Consider the following 15,321-nt stretch of genomic DNA (forward strand, 5'->3'; position numbering starts at 1 on the left):
AAAGAAAGGCTGAAAACCCTTAATTTATCCTTAATTGGAACTTTTCAATTCTTTACCAGGATAGCTTCCAGCTATAGGTGAAGACCTCTATGACATTGCTGGAGAATGGTCTCGGAATATTCATTCTGCCTTCGAATTAGAAGGGTAAAAGGACTGTCACTGTTAGCTAGCTCAACCCTGTAATTTCACAGATGAGGGGCAAGAGGAAGAACGGCAAGAAATGGGAAATGGTTTGTCCAAGGTCATAAAGCCGCAGGAAGGAAAAACCATAATTCAAACTCAGATCTCCTTTCCTAAAGCTCATTGCTGGGTAAAATCTGGGCTTGGGACGCCAAAGACCTTGGTCTCAGGGCAGTGAAACAAGGCTACAGGCAGAAGTCCAGAATGCCAGCAGGCTTATAAAACCCCTTATGGATTGACCAAAAAGAGATCATCGGAAGGAATTTCCAATGCCTAATTAAAATTGTAACTGTGCTGGTTTATTTGTTCATTAATGTGTGTGAGCATAGCCATGTTTCTAAAAATTAAAATATGTAATCAATAAGCCTACAAACTCAATTTCAAAACTAATTGTTAATTAAATACAGAGTATTTTGCATAATGAAAAACTGTCAATATTTATGGTGGGAAAAGTAAAAATGAAAAGCAATCCCACCCTTCCCAAAAAAATCATGGTCATGATTATCTGATAAAATAGCTAAAAGAGAGAGGGAGCAATTTTATTTATTTATTTATTTATTTATTTATTTATTTATTTATTTATTTATTTTTATAACTACCAAAGGAATGAATGTCTGATTTGATCTGAGGAACACTGGTGATATATATCGCAGGTTTAGGCTTAATTTAAAATATAAACCACTTTAGAATAAAAATTGTTTTGAATGGTCTATTGTTGACTTTGTTACACAAAGATCTGCAAATCAACATCTTGTGGACAACATGTGAGAAAGCGGCTACCTGATTTTTGTCATTGTTTATTACAATAATTGATGTGCCTTTTATTTGAATATGAATTATCACAGAAAAGACCTAAATTTTCCTTGGCAGGGTCAGGGGCTGTTTTGGAAACTTTGTGACTTGATTGTCAATATGCTTGTCAATCCACTTTATTTAGACCAAGTCCAGACATATTTTCTAAATGGTGTAGGTCGATGTGCTAATGCAGTTAGCCGTAGTTTTTGGATAGGTCATTGTGTGTTGTACTCTCATAATAAGTGCGGACTTAAGCATAGGAACTGTTAATATATCACAATTAAACACCCTCCTCCTCCCTTATGTAGGATTATCTCGGTTTCCTAATAATACAAATTGCCAAGTTACAATTAGCCTATTTTTAGCTCATTTTACCCAACCCAAAGACTCTGATAAAACTGTCAGAGGCAGCATATTGGAGAACCTCTCTAAAACTAACTTCTCTTGTTTGCACCTCTTTACTGGTAAATTCTCTTCATGTAAATTTTTAAAAAGGTGGATAAATAAAATTAGTAAAGAACGCTCTTTTTTTTTTTTTTTTGAGAGAGAAGGAAGTGGGGAGAGTGGGAGAGAGAGAATCTCAGGCAGAGTCATACTGAGCACAGAGCCTGACTTGGGGCTCAATCTCATGACCCTGAGATCATGACCTGAGCTGAAATCAAGAGAAGGATGCTTCACCGACTGAGCCACCCAGGCACCACAGAACCCTTTTCTTAATATCTGCATCTCCTCCCTTTATGTACCTGCCTTACTAGAGAGAATTAATGGAGTCTCTTCATTGACACACTCTGTGGCAGTGGTTCTCAAAGTGTGGTCCCTGACCAGCAGCATCAGAATCACCTGAGAATTTGTTCGAAAAGCGAATCTTTGAGCTCCACCTCAAACCTACTGAATTTGAAATTCTGGGGGCAAAGCAAGCAATCTGTTGTCTGAACAAATCCGCTGGTCGATTCTGATGCATACTAATGTTTAAGAAGGGCTGCCCAAGGCAGGGGAAAATCTGAGGATTTTGCTCAGATTTGCGGAGGAATTGTTTCCTGCTTTTTCACTCTCCAGTAGAATTGGAATTATTTATTCTGACAGCACGTAATGGACATATTTTTACTACTCCATGAAGTAGTTTATTCCATGTGAGGTCATTTTGCATTTTATAAAGTCCCTCATGGGGAGCCTGGGTGGCTCCCTCGGTGAAGCATCCGACTCTTGATTTTGTGATCTCAGGGTCTTGGGATGGAGCCCCAAGGTGGGCTCCATGCTCAGTGGGGAGTCTGCTTGGGATTCTCTCTTCCTCTTCCCCCACAAACAAAACAAAAAGCAACCCCCTTTCCCCCGGTTTCATGACCATTATGATAAACAGGTGCAAGATCTGATGGACGGGGAAGAGGATGTCAAGGAGAGGGGAGACAGGGCTAGCAACTGACGGATCTGGAGGAATAGAGAGAGCCTAGGTGGAAGAGAAGCTTGGGAGGGAGGTGTGGACTGAGAAGCTGAAGGTCAACAGCCTCCTCCCCATGCACACATTCCACTGTCATCCCAGTCATGGTCACTGTGGACTCCCCTGTGGTGGTGCCATTGTCCTGGCCACCTACCCTGAGAACTTACTGCAGATGTCCCTTGGTGTCCTCCAGTGGTAGCCATGCACCAAACCCCGTCATTTCCCCTTTGAAAGGCCTCTTGCATTCATCCCTCTGCTCTGATGCTTCAGTCATGCTCGTCCACAGCTATTTTTGCTGGCCCATTATGCGTAAGCTCTGCACCAGCCTGACTTCCTCACCCAGGGACCCCACCTCCAGAGTGAATGTCCCCCAGTGACCCCCTTCTAACCCATCTTGCAAACTGTGAGAAGACCGTACGATTTATGGGAATCTGGGAAAGAATATATAGGAAATCTATGTGCCAATCTTGTAATGTTTTCCATAAGGTTAAAATTATTTCAGTAATACAAGGTGAGGTGGCCCTGATTTCTAGCGGGTTCACTGATGGATGCTTTCTGTCCTCCTTGCTTCTCTGTGGGTCTTCTCTCATGAATTCTGTGTCCTCACATCAGCCTCCACCTCACATCAGCCAATAAATATCTGACTTCCTAGCATGCACCTGTGGGGCAGGGGACTCCTGTCAGACATGCTTTGTGCATTGGCGAGTGAGGAGCTTTGAGGAAGTGTCTGTGATTCAAAACAAGTTCTCCGCCTTTGATTAGAAACTTCTTGGTTCAACCTTTCAAACTTCCGCCCTATACCTGACCGGTCATCCCAGTTCACCTCCTCCCTGGGCCTGGGTCATGCCGTCCTCATTTCTGCCCACACATGTCCACCTGGATGGCCCTTGCTTGTTCAGACCCCAGGCGAGTGTCTCCTCCTTCATTGAGCTTGTCGGGACCAACACCTCCTTGCCGATGAACCGTCCTCAGCACACGCACCACACTCTAAGCCTGTGTCGCACTGGCAATGTTGTATTTCCTACCCCTTCTCATCTCCAGAATGAATCAGCAGGTCTTGAAAGTTAGGGACGATTTCTTATGCTTTTGATCTTCTAGAGGCTGGCACCTGACTGACTCGACGCTGTGTATTAACAAGGGCCTGCTTTTTGATGAACATTGCAGTGCTTTCTACAGCATGAGAGTTATTATCTATGATGCATGCTGCATCCGAGAAATAAATTTGTTAAATAAACATGATTACACATTTCCCCTCACCCTTTAGGTACCTCATCTATTCCTGGAATCTCCCTGATGTTTAAGAAAAGATAGAGGGGCACCTGGGTGGCTCAGTCGGTTAAGCATCTGACTCTTGATTTCGGCTCAGGTCATGATATCGGGGTCTTGAGATAGAGCCTCACCTTGGGCTCCACACTTAGTGGGGACTCTACTTGAGATTATCCTTCTCCCTCTCTCTGCCCCTCCCCCTGCTCCAACACATGTGTGTGTACTCTCTCTCTCTCTCTCAAATAAATAAATCTTAACAAAAAAGAAAGATATTCTATCTTTAAAAGAAATTATAAAGAAACTCTAGGTGATATAAAGTCCTGGAAAAGTACAGAAAAATAGAAAGAAAATGAACAGTGTTGGCAAAGATAACCTTATTAGCATGTCTGATGTTTTCATTATTTTTCCATGAATGGGCCTTTATAACTCCTGTCATGTCTTTTTCACACAAAATTATCTCAAGAATTATTTTTTCATTTTAAAAAGAAACATTATTAAGTAGAAATTAAATTATAAAATTGTTTTTTTTAAAAAAAAACAGCATGTCAGGATATAGCAAAAATGACTCTAAATAATTACCAAGCAATCTGCACAAATTACAGCATAGGTTTGTCATTTCTTAAAAGGAGGGAAAGAAATACAGAATAAATTCAATTTTAAATGTTTTGCATCTTACACCCTAATTCACATCAAACAAAACTTTGAAGCATCTGAATAAATCAGTTTCTGTTCTGAGAAAATCTTTTTCTCTCTCTTGGTTATCAGCAATTAGGTAAGCTTTCAAATGCAGAAGCTTAGTTGAAAAGGCAACAAGCAAGAAAATGAAAAAGCAAAAGGAGAAAAGTAAAATGTAAAAACTAAAGAAAAAATGTAAATTTGATAAAGATCAAAAAGAGACAAAAGGATTTGAAATCAAAGATTTTTGAAATTAAAAAAAAAATGAGAGATTGTAAATATGCTTTTGATTGGTTCAGTTTACGGAAGATATGGTACTGATGTGGCCAAGGCTGAAACTGTGGTTTGTGTTCTGGAAAATTAAGAATCCTAGAACAAGTAGAAAACGGAAATCTATGAGGTTAAGTGTCATGCCCTAGTTCCCACATCAGGCTAATGGCAGGGGCAGGAAGGGAAGCCCTGGACCCAGCACTCTTTTTTTTTTTTTTTTTAAGATTTTATTTATTTATTTGAGAGAGAGAGTGCACATGAGTGGGAGGAGGGGCAGAGGGAGAGGGAGAAGCAGGCTTCCTGCTGAGCAGAGAGCTCAATGTGGGGGTCAATCCCAGGACCCTGGGATCATGACCTGAGCTGAAGGCGATGCTTAATCAACTGAGCCACCCAGGGGCCCACTCCAGCACTCTTTCTAACTGGTGCTCTCTTGACACCTGTTCGGTGCTCCAGCCAAACATTGCTTCTCTGCCTTAGACCCTTTCTCTGCATCACTGTGGGGTATTTGTCAGGAAGACCTTGAGTTAGTGCCCTATTGCGTCTACTCTAAGATGCACTGACCAATAAATGTGTTGCCTGGAGACTTAACGTCTCTTGTGTCATTTAATAAACAAAGTTGTTTTTATTATTATTCTTTTGTGCCCAGGTAACTTCAACACCTCTTCTGTCCCAGGTGAGGTCAGAGTTCTCATTCTTGGGAGAGACACACAGATCCCTTTGTCCCAGAATCCCTGTCCTATTGGTTAGTACGTGAGGCAGCACTTCACTAACAGAATGAAACTCGATAGCAGAGCTGTTCCTGGAACTCGATCCCATTGTTCTCTCCATGACACCTGTCATCCTCATCCCATTCAGAAAATATTGTTAGAAATTTCTCAGGTAATCTGAAAGGCAAATTGCTTATTTACAGGAAGTAAACACATTGGTAGGCTTTCAATCACTTGAGGGATGGTATCTTTTCAGTGTCTTTCCTTTGACGTACATCATGATTTTTAAACGAGCACAGGGTCAGAAGGACCATTACAGGTGCCAAGGTGGCTTTGACAAGGCAGTCAGCATCCCAGACAGTGTCCTCCAGCACAAGCAGGAGAGTTTTTGTAGAGCTGCCATTTTATTTGTCAGATTTCAGGGAAACTGAGAGTTACAATGGAATGTATTTTACCACAGCCCTAAATACTGAAACACGCACAACTAATTCAAGTTGTCCAAAATAATAATAATGGCAGAGAAATTATGGCAGCAAATGCAAAACTGGAGAGTCGAGATAAAACTGAATTTGCTCCTGCGGGTCTTCACACTGGCCTCTATTTGGAGTAGGGGCTGTGGTTAAGAACTACCCTGGGGGCACTCTACCCCTACTGCATCTTAGAATTATTCAGGGAGCTTTTAAGACCTACCAAGGCCTGGACCCCACCCCCAGGAAATCTCCTTTAATTGTTCTGAGCTGAATGCCAGGGAGAAGTAGTATTTAAATCTCCTTAGGTGATGGGCAAGACTAGCCCAGTTCCAGAACCCCTGATTTATTTGTAAGTTTCACTTCTGTTTCTCACATCCAGAGGCAAATTAATCGTAGTTTTAAGCTCATCAAGTATATAAAAATATTCTGCATCAATGTCTTCATTTTTTGAAATGAGGAAATTGTTTGTCTGGCAGTAAACATCTAGTTAGTGTCAAAGCTAAGACGGAGATTCAGGACTTCCCTTAACCCAGCGCCTATTCCCCGATCCCCTGCTGATCTTTGTAATGATTTTTGGGGAAGAATGAGAACTGCTTCAGACCATAATGTGTCTGTCCAGATGCCTCCCATCCCAAGTATAACTTTTAACAGTTGAGGACAAAGGAGGAGCATTTTCTTATTTTGTGTGTTCAGGGCAAAACATAACTGTCCCAAGTATTTGCAGCTTGTATAATACAATTAGCTGACTGCAATAGAAACGAAAATGATTAATACATGACATGATGCACAGCTCTGGACACTCGCACAGATCTAATAGAGGGCTAGTTTGATGTTGAAATGAACTGGCTGCCGAGGACAAGCAAGATGATGAATGTCTGAAAACTCTGCCGTACCTGACTGAGGCATGATGTTAAAACCTCCTAAACATAATTGGCATTCAGCATCCCTGACCATGAAAAGGACGGCCAGTCCCCTTCATACTTTTCTGTGATAACTTTCAGTTCATAGGGAGAGAAAAGAGGAGAAGAAAATAATTAGTTGACCTGATCTTTTGCAGCCGTTAGATAATTTTAAAATTTCAGAGTTCAATTTTTATCTCCTGTTAAATTAGGCTGCTGGTATTAAAGAAATGTCTGCACATACCGTTTTTTTCTGACTTAGATAAAACTAATTATCTCTGTATTTCAGCGTTGTATGTTTTTTTCATAGCCACTCCCATCAAATAGATTTTATGTGTATGTATATACATATATAAGTGGAAGCAAATGTGCTTTTAGTTTATTAAAGTTGAAAAACTAGATGTTGCAGATTGATCTAATGTATTATAGAGATAATTAGTTTTATCCATTTTTGGTTGCCTTTATTTGTACAGTATCATTGAACCTGGAGTGTGATTGTTTATTTATTTTTTAATTTTTTTTAAAGATTTTATTTATTTGACAGAGATAGACACAGCGAGAGAGGGAACACAAGCAGGGGGAGGGGGAGAGGGAGAAGCAGGCTTCCCGCTGAGCAGGGAGCCTGATGCAGGGCTCGATCCCAGGACCCTGGGATCATGACCTGAGCCGAAGGCAGCCGCCCATCGACTGAGCCACCCAGGCGCCCCAATGTGGTTGTTTATTAAGAGTGTTAACTTTAACTCATTCTTTCTGTTTGTGTTCTTTATTTTGTAAAAATCTATTTATTTATTTGAGAGGGGGGAGGGGCAGAGGGAGAGGGAGAGAGAATCTCAAGCAGACTCTCCGAGTGCGGATCCCCACGTGGGACTCGATCTCAGGACCCTGAGATCACGACCTGAGCCAAAATCAAGAGTGGGACACTTAACTGACTGAGCTACCCAGGCACCCGTGTTTGTGTTCATTTAAATATCATATTCGTAGTATAGCGATTGGCTCAATTAATTGTTAGGATTTATTTTATTTTATTTTTTTAAGATTTTATTTATTTATTTATTTGAGAGAGAGAGAGAGAAACAGCATGAGAGGGGAGAGGGTCAGAGGGAGAAGCAGACCCCCTGCTGAGCAAGGAGCCCGATGCGGGACCTGATCCCAGGACTCCAGGATCATGACCTGAGCCGAAGGCAGACGCTTAACAACTGAGCCACCCAGGTGCCCCAATTGTTAGGATTTAAATGTGTCCATTTCTTCCAGGATGAAAAAGTGCGATGTCCTTATTGACACTCCCCAGGATAAATACAGCCAGCGGGGTCCATAAACATAAAGGGTGGGTAGCGGTGTGCCCCCAAAATAAACATAGTCTCCATCCCAGCATGAAGTTATTGTAGGGAATAACAAGATGCACACGCTAGAATCCTCTCAGAAGCTTGGGCAGGAAGCAAAATTGTCTTTTAAGGAAGGGATTTCATTCATCTTTGCTAGGTTAGTGTTAAAAGTGGGTACATCTCTGTGCACCATTTGGAGCTAGAGATGGACCTTAATTATTGTCTCGAGACTTGCCCTACTTCTGAAACACTCAGCAGCTCAGATAGCCAAGCCAGTTTAAGTATTCTGATGAGTTCCTTTTAAGGACATTATCTACTGTTGTATGACACTGATTATCATAACCATATATCGGTGGAGAGAACAAGGCAGAAGGTGTACACGTCCATCAGCAGGGAGAGGGCCAAAACATCACAGTTTCGGGATGAAAGGATGTTTTAGCTTCCTTCAAACTTAGCCAACTGAGTAATAATTTTTGACTGGCTGTTCATTATCTGAAATCTTAATATTCCTCTGTCTATAATGCTTGCACAGTTCCATAAAATCCATGCAAATTATTTTGGGCATGTAAAAAAGACTTAACTAGTGTTCAGTTATTCCTAACAATTTTTTCTGGGGCCCTCACCCAGATTGGCTTTATTTCTCGGAAGTCCATGTTTGTTGCAGATCTGTTCCTTAGTAGCCCAAGAGATAAGTGTATGTTTTCTCATTTACGGAACCAGATGATCTTTTTGCCACCTGGCTCAACAGTAGGGACCAAGAGCTTCCTCTGCTGTAATTCTAGGCATTCATTAAACGTGTCAGGCTGGGATCCTGTGGTGCGTACGAATTGGACATGGCGCTGGATGCTCTGGAGAGTAAGCTGTGATCACGGTCCTATCAGATGTGTCCGGAAGCCAGTGCTTTGTCTAGAATTTTATGGTATAATCTCATTAGCTTTAAAGCAGGAACTTCTGAATGTGAACACATTATATAATGGCTACTTGTCTTTCATGTTATTATAAAGCATTCACATTCACATCCATGGAGACTATCAACACCTCCCATCAAGTCAACTGAAAATTTTCATGATATTGAATATGAATAAATTTATACTGGCCAAGAACACAATACCAAATTGTCAAAGATGTCAGTGACGTAGTATTATGACTATTATCCTAGTAATGATATAGTATCTTTAGGTATGACAGTTGCCCAAGTTAATTCCCTATTCATTTCAATAAATCAGATAGATGGATAGGTTGATTTTATATGTATGTATGGTATTACATATATATATGTATATATATGCAAATACTAATATTTCTGTGAATATATACATATGTATTACATACACATATATATATTATACCTGCAGTGTGTGCTAGGTATAAAGAGAAACTTCACAGTTAGAATACTTTAGCTTGTAGATTTTTAAGCAATCATGATTATTTCTTGGATCTATATTTCTCTTTAATTTTGCTGATATAGTAGTTTTCTGGGGGTTCTTATATTAAAGGATGACTGCAAATAGATGAATGAGCAAACTATTTCTTGGATCCTGTGTTCATGGATTAATATCAGGTTGTTTATGCTGTTCTTTTGGGATCTCTTACCAAATAAAGCTGTGATTACAATTCAGAGGTTTAAGATAAATTATATTAAGGGAATGGGAAAAGCAATAAAGAAAATAGGTAATGGTCAAATAAAATCAGTGAAGTTTATCATTTGGTTTAAAATTTTGATATTATATTATTTTGTTTAATATTATTTATATTGATTACCCATAGTTTTCACAGTGTTCATTCCAAATGCATAAAAAGGGGAATGAAGTTTTGTTTTTTTTTCAGAAAAAAAGAATGCATTAAGTACCCCCACTTTTTTTTTGAGGAATAAATTAATCTTCAAACACTTGGCTCAGAAATGCCATTTAACTGACAACCAGTTCCCCTTCAGCTCATTTTAAGTTGTATTTTTAAATATTTTTTTGCCTTATAAATCTAACATGTAAGATAGTTCTTATTAAATTTTCTTCACCATAACAAGCTTGTATAAGCCTTTTACTGATAATGATTATTCTGCTGAAATTCCCGTAGCTTTGGCTTGTTCTGTCCCACCTTAGGCACACCAGCTTCTTGACCCCATGTCAACTGAGAGTCTTCATTAATAATCACAGGCTGGGTTTAGGTGACAAATGAAACAACTCTCCTTTTGAAACCCTTCATCTGACGTTTTCGACCGACAGAGTCTTGTTTCCATATAAGCACAGAGCACTTTCCCCGTAGAACCATTATGTGACATGCCCCCGAAGTCTTTCCAGAAAATGCTCGTGGAGTAGACCAGATGGAGAAGGAATAGAGAGGAAGAGAGTGAAGGTTGGCCCAAGAAGACTGCAGCAGCAGCCGACATGTCCAGAGTGTTGAATTTCTGTACTAGTAGCTCAGATGTGTACCACTCGAGGTCTCAGGGACTGTGGAAGCCCCACGGAAAAGCCACACTCAGGCTCCAGGCCCACTGCTTCCTACCTCAGTGGAGCAGGGGCAGGAACAGGCAAAAGTGTTCTGAAGAAGGCAGCTAATGCAGAGACAGGCCTAGAAGTTGTCCTTCAAAGCAGCATTGAGACAAGGAGGAAGCTTTAGCCCAGAGAAGAAGAGGCTTCCATGGACTTCTAAACAACTGTTCTAGATTATGAATGGTGACGGTGTAGCTACATCCTGTGTCCCTCATGTCATGCAACTGAAACATTCTTTTTTTTTTTTTTTAAAGATTTATCTATTTGACACAGAGAGAGACAGCTAGAGAGGGAACACAAGCAGGGGGGAGCGGGAGAGGGAGAGGCAGGCTCCTGGCTGAGCAGGGAGCCCGATGCGGGGCTCGACCCCAGGACCCTGGGATCATGACCCGAGCCGAAGGCAGACGCTCAACGACTGAGCCACCCAGGCGCCCCGCAACTGAAACATTCTTAAAAATGTAGGCACATAGTCAGTATTTTGCAAACTTTTTTGAAACAATCTTCCCTTAATTTGCATTTCTGTCTTAGTGGTGCTCTCTTTACTTCCTTTCGGCAGATACTCATCACATTTCCTTGATGTCTTTGCCCTTGATATATCTGTAAATGTGTCACAATACACTTAAGTGCCCCATAAAAACTCAATAAAAGGAATATTGTATAGAATCTACTTAAAATACACATGCCATCCTTCGTCCCTCCACAGATGAGCTGCTTGGATGGATAAAGATCAAATTCAGCAATTTTCTTGAAGCTAAACCCCACCTGTATTTTAATTGATTTTCTTTTATTCTCATTATTACAGTTATGCAATGGGTTATAGTATCGGGGCCTGCTGTGAGTAATGAATGTGTTGCGTGAGAAGTTCTCCACGGCTCTGTTAATAACCAGCCATTTTCCTAGATTGCATGTCTTCCTTGGTGTATGATCTTTTCTGGGGCATACACTTACTCAGAATATATAGAGGAATTCAATCTCTTAGAGAAGTTGCAGTGACAAAAAACTTTAAACAGAAGCACAAGAACAAAATAATTCATCGGAATCCTTTTATTATGTTGTTGCCAAAATTAAAATCTGTGTAATGAGTCCTGTCATAGGAAATTATACCTAAGAAGTTGTGATTAGGCTTTTCATTTTCCAAAATGTATGTGCAGATGAGTTTCTTTATGGCTAACATTCTACAGGATTCTTAAAATGTCACAGGCATATCCTAGGTGATCAACAGTAAATCGAAGAATGGTTGCAAGAAAAAGTGATTTTATAATGATTTAACCTTCCAAATCAACATGAGATTTCACCACTGGTTTCCTTTGTATCTAACAGAGGTATTTCCTTTTTTTCAATTTTAAATTAGCACAGTGATAGGCTTTAGCTGCATGGCTCCCATTTACCTTAATAGAAGCTACATAATGACACCCTTGTATGTGCTCAGAAACTCCGTGGTTAAAGTGTTTTTTCCTATGCTCTCTGATTTACATATATATATATATGTATTTACATATATATGTATATTTGTTTTCCTTTAGACCTTCACCAGTGTATTTCACAACTGCTATTTGCAAAGTAATCCAGCCAAATTTTTCATATGTTTATTTTAAGATATAGTTTATCCATACGCTGTCCCTTGAAGACACAGTAATTGACTGTAGTGTCGTAAATGCCATTAAAATGTAGGAATTGGTATGAACATCTGTGTGTGTATGCTGTGCACATAAGCACACAAAATAATATTTCTTTGTTTTCTGAGTGACCAAGCAGTCTTGATGGAAGGCAGTCCCAAAAAACGGACTGGCAGCTACTGAAATTTTCTTTTTCAGTTCAGATGATATTTAACGACTAACCTGGTTTGTATTCAGTTTTACTATAGGATACCCTATTTTGTAGATAATCCCTTTAATTCTAGATATGTTATGTGTGCTCTGAGCTTGCTTAAAATACAGGTGTGGAAATGTAATTGCTCATCACTGAAATTAGGGCAGCCCCATATACGGTACAAATGCTTTATTTTGGAAAGCGTAGTCTTTTAAAATCTCTGCTGGCTTCCTATGCCCTCTGAGGACTCCTAAACCTCGGAGGTTCTCTATGCCTAAAGAATACATTTGATATTCTCAACTCAGACTTTGGGCCCTTGAACAGAAATCTCATGTTGTTTTTTTGTTTTGTTTGTTTTTTTTTTTAATCAAAATTTTCACCTGTACTCTCCAAAACAAAATTTCTCTTGTGGCTAGAATGATTGCCTGGGCACTCCCCAGACATCTAAAAAGGCCTTTCCTTTACACTCTGTCTATAAATCCACTTGTAAGTCAAGACAAGCTCAATTCCCATATGGGTACGAATCTTTGTGGTTAACATTGCATGTTTCAGGTGCAGAGGTCTTGTCTCTACCGGCAGGGCACCCTGAGAACAATGTTGCTCATCCCAGACCAGTTTTATAGTCATCCCAGGATGTATACTTGGGTAGAGAATAAATGATTCCTTTAAGTTCAGAAGGCTTTAAACCTGAAAGTGTCTAGCTCGATCAAAGCAGGGCAACCGAGAATATGAAAATGTTCATGAGTACACACATATTTCCGTATTAATCAGAATGTTTAGTATATCACAAAAGGCATCAGTCAAAACAATTGGGTGAATTCATTCACGTCATCAATATATTTTAAATAGGGACTCAGGCCCTTACTCTTTGGTTGAACCACAGAAAGTTGTAAATTTTATAATTCAAATATGGTTGAACATCAGCAAACACACATGGTTCAAGCCTTCTGGTAAATAGAGGTTGCCTTTATGGAGCTTATAGTATTTATAGTCACCTAGATACATATAGTCAACTCGTATATATAGTCCAACCTTTGATATTTCTAGGCCATTGAGAGTGTTAATTCTCATCTAGATGTTCTTACGACTGGCTTTCTTTGGACACTGATCCTCGTAACAGCCTGTGTCTTACCATAGTTCCCATTGATATTTGGTGAGTGAATCTTTTAAAATCAACCTGAAAAAGTTGAGATATGCCCCAGCTTCTCTTACTGATCCATTAAATTTTTATCATCTGTCCATTTCCATAGCCCCCCTGAGCCTGTGAACACACTTTGTGTTGCCTCTTAAATTAGCAAGCTTAATAATTTTTGAGAATTTTCTGTGTGCAGTTATTCTGTTTCATTTTGTTGCCCTCTTTCTACTTCTTTTACCCAATGGGACTAAGTGCTGTCACCTCAGAGTTGGTCAATTAGTTCCCATATTCATGTACTTCTTGATTATTAAGGCTTAATTCAGTTTTTTTTTTCTTAGCCTTTTAATTATCCAGAACAAAAGAGGTTGATTTTTTAGTATTTATCCTTACAGAGAAACTAGGCTGTCTTCCCTGACACCTGCTCTGTCTGTGTTGTTTGCAATTCCCTCTTGCCCTTCTGGAAAAGCAACAGCCAGAATGAGACACTGTTGCAGTAGCTGATGATCCACGGGTCTCTACAAGTGTAGGACTTGGAGACTTTTCTGTGTTGTCCTCCTGATGGTAACCATCAGGTAATGTCGCTGGCTTTTCTGACTCAGAGCAGCACGAAGAGCTTCTGTCTCCAGAAAATAGAACATAGCCTCTCTGCATCTTAACTGCTAAATCAGAAAGCATCATTAAACAGTATGAGTTGGACTAATTTATTTCTGAGTTTTTAATCTTACATATGTCTACATGAAAAATCATCTTCTACACTAATTGTAGTCGACTTACACAAAAATTTCCAAATCCCTATCACATTTCTTATTCCTTATAGCCACCCTATTGGGTAGATTGAGGTAATGTTCTTATGCTCAGATTTACAGAGAAGAAAACAAGCCAAGGATTTGGGGGATTTTGCTCCAGGTTCATTAAGGAGCCCACAGGAAGAAGCTAAGAACAGAAACTAAGCCCTAATCCAAGGCTCATTTGACTACACTAAGAAGGATTTTGGCATGTCACAAGCCAGGATACTAAAAAAAAAAAAAAAAAAAAAAGAGGAGTCTTAAATCCTGCCTAATAAGAAATCATTAGTGAATGAGTTATTCTTACTTTTCTTCCTCTTATCTTTTATTTTCTCCTATGGCTTTGTGTTTATGTAAGTTCTGAGTGTCTACTGTATGTCTGAGACCATCAGTCAATAGCTTTATATTGTGCTTCTACACAATAAAACATCTCCAAAGCATTTTGGCATCCCAATTTATATTTATTGAGCTATTTGAGTTATCTACTTCAGTTTCCATTTCAGTATGCTGGCCTGAGATTGATTATAACACCTTTTGGGAACTCTGTGTTCAGTTTTAGACAAACCTTTAGAGGCCCAACTCTTTGATTTACATAAAACTACAAGAGTTTGTTGGCTTAGCAGAATCTTGTATAAATCTTGTATTTGTTCTCAATCAAAACCTCAATGAGATGCCACCTCACACCAGTCAGAATGGCTAAAGTTAACAAGTCAGGAAACGACAGATGTTGGCGAGGATGCGGAGAAAAGGGAACCCTCCTACACTGTTGGTGGGAATGCAAGCCGGTGCATTTTTGTTATGGACCGTGCTTTATTGTTATGGACCGTGTCACAAAATAATTAACTCTGCCAACACTTCATGGGGTGCAGTCCTGGCTCTGCATTCTGCAAACAAGGTGATCTTAAAAAAGTTACTTAACCTCTTAAGACTCACTTTTCTCTTCTATGAAATGGGACAGCGACAGTATCAACCTCAGTGGGACATGGTGAGAATTGAATATGATAATATAAAGGGAGCACTTATAAGAATGTCTGGTGAAACCCTCCTACACTGTTGGTGGGAATGCAAGCTGGTGCAGCCACTC

At 39.8% G+C, this 15,321-nt stretch overlaps 1 protein-coding gene and 1 long non-coding RNA gene across 4 annotated transcripts in view; both read left to right on the top strand.

The window, feature by feature from the left end:
- Nucleotides 1–411, top strand: part of LOC145722247 (uncharacterized) — a 4,792-nt gene extending 4,381 nt beyond the window's left edge. The window contains exon 2 of the long non-coding RNA XR_014146367.1: nucleotides 9–411. This is a non-coding gene — a long non-coding RNA (uncharacterized LOC145722247). The remainder of the gene's footprint in view (nucleotides 1–8) is intronic.
- Nucleotides 1–15,321, top strand: part of LOC102740208 (protein kinase cGMP-dependent 1) — a 914,142-nt gene that overhangs the window by 383,162 nt on the left and 515,659 nt on the right. The gene's annotated exons all lie outside the window — the stretch shown is intronic.

Source organism: Leptonychotes weddellii, chromosome 6 (assembly GCF_054177405.1).
Source record: "Leptonychotes weddellii isolate Sample4059 chromosome 6, ASM5417740v2, whole genome shotgun sequence".
NCBI classification, from domain to species: domain Eukaryota; kingdom Metazoa; phylum Chordata; class Mammalia; order Carnivora; family Phocidae; genus Leptonychotes; species Leptonychotes weddellii.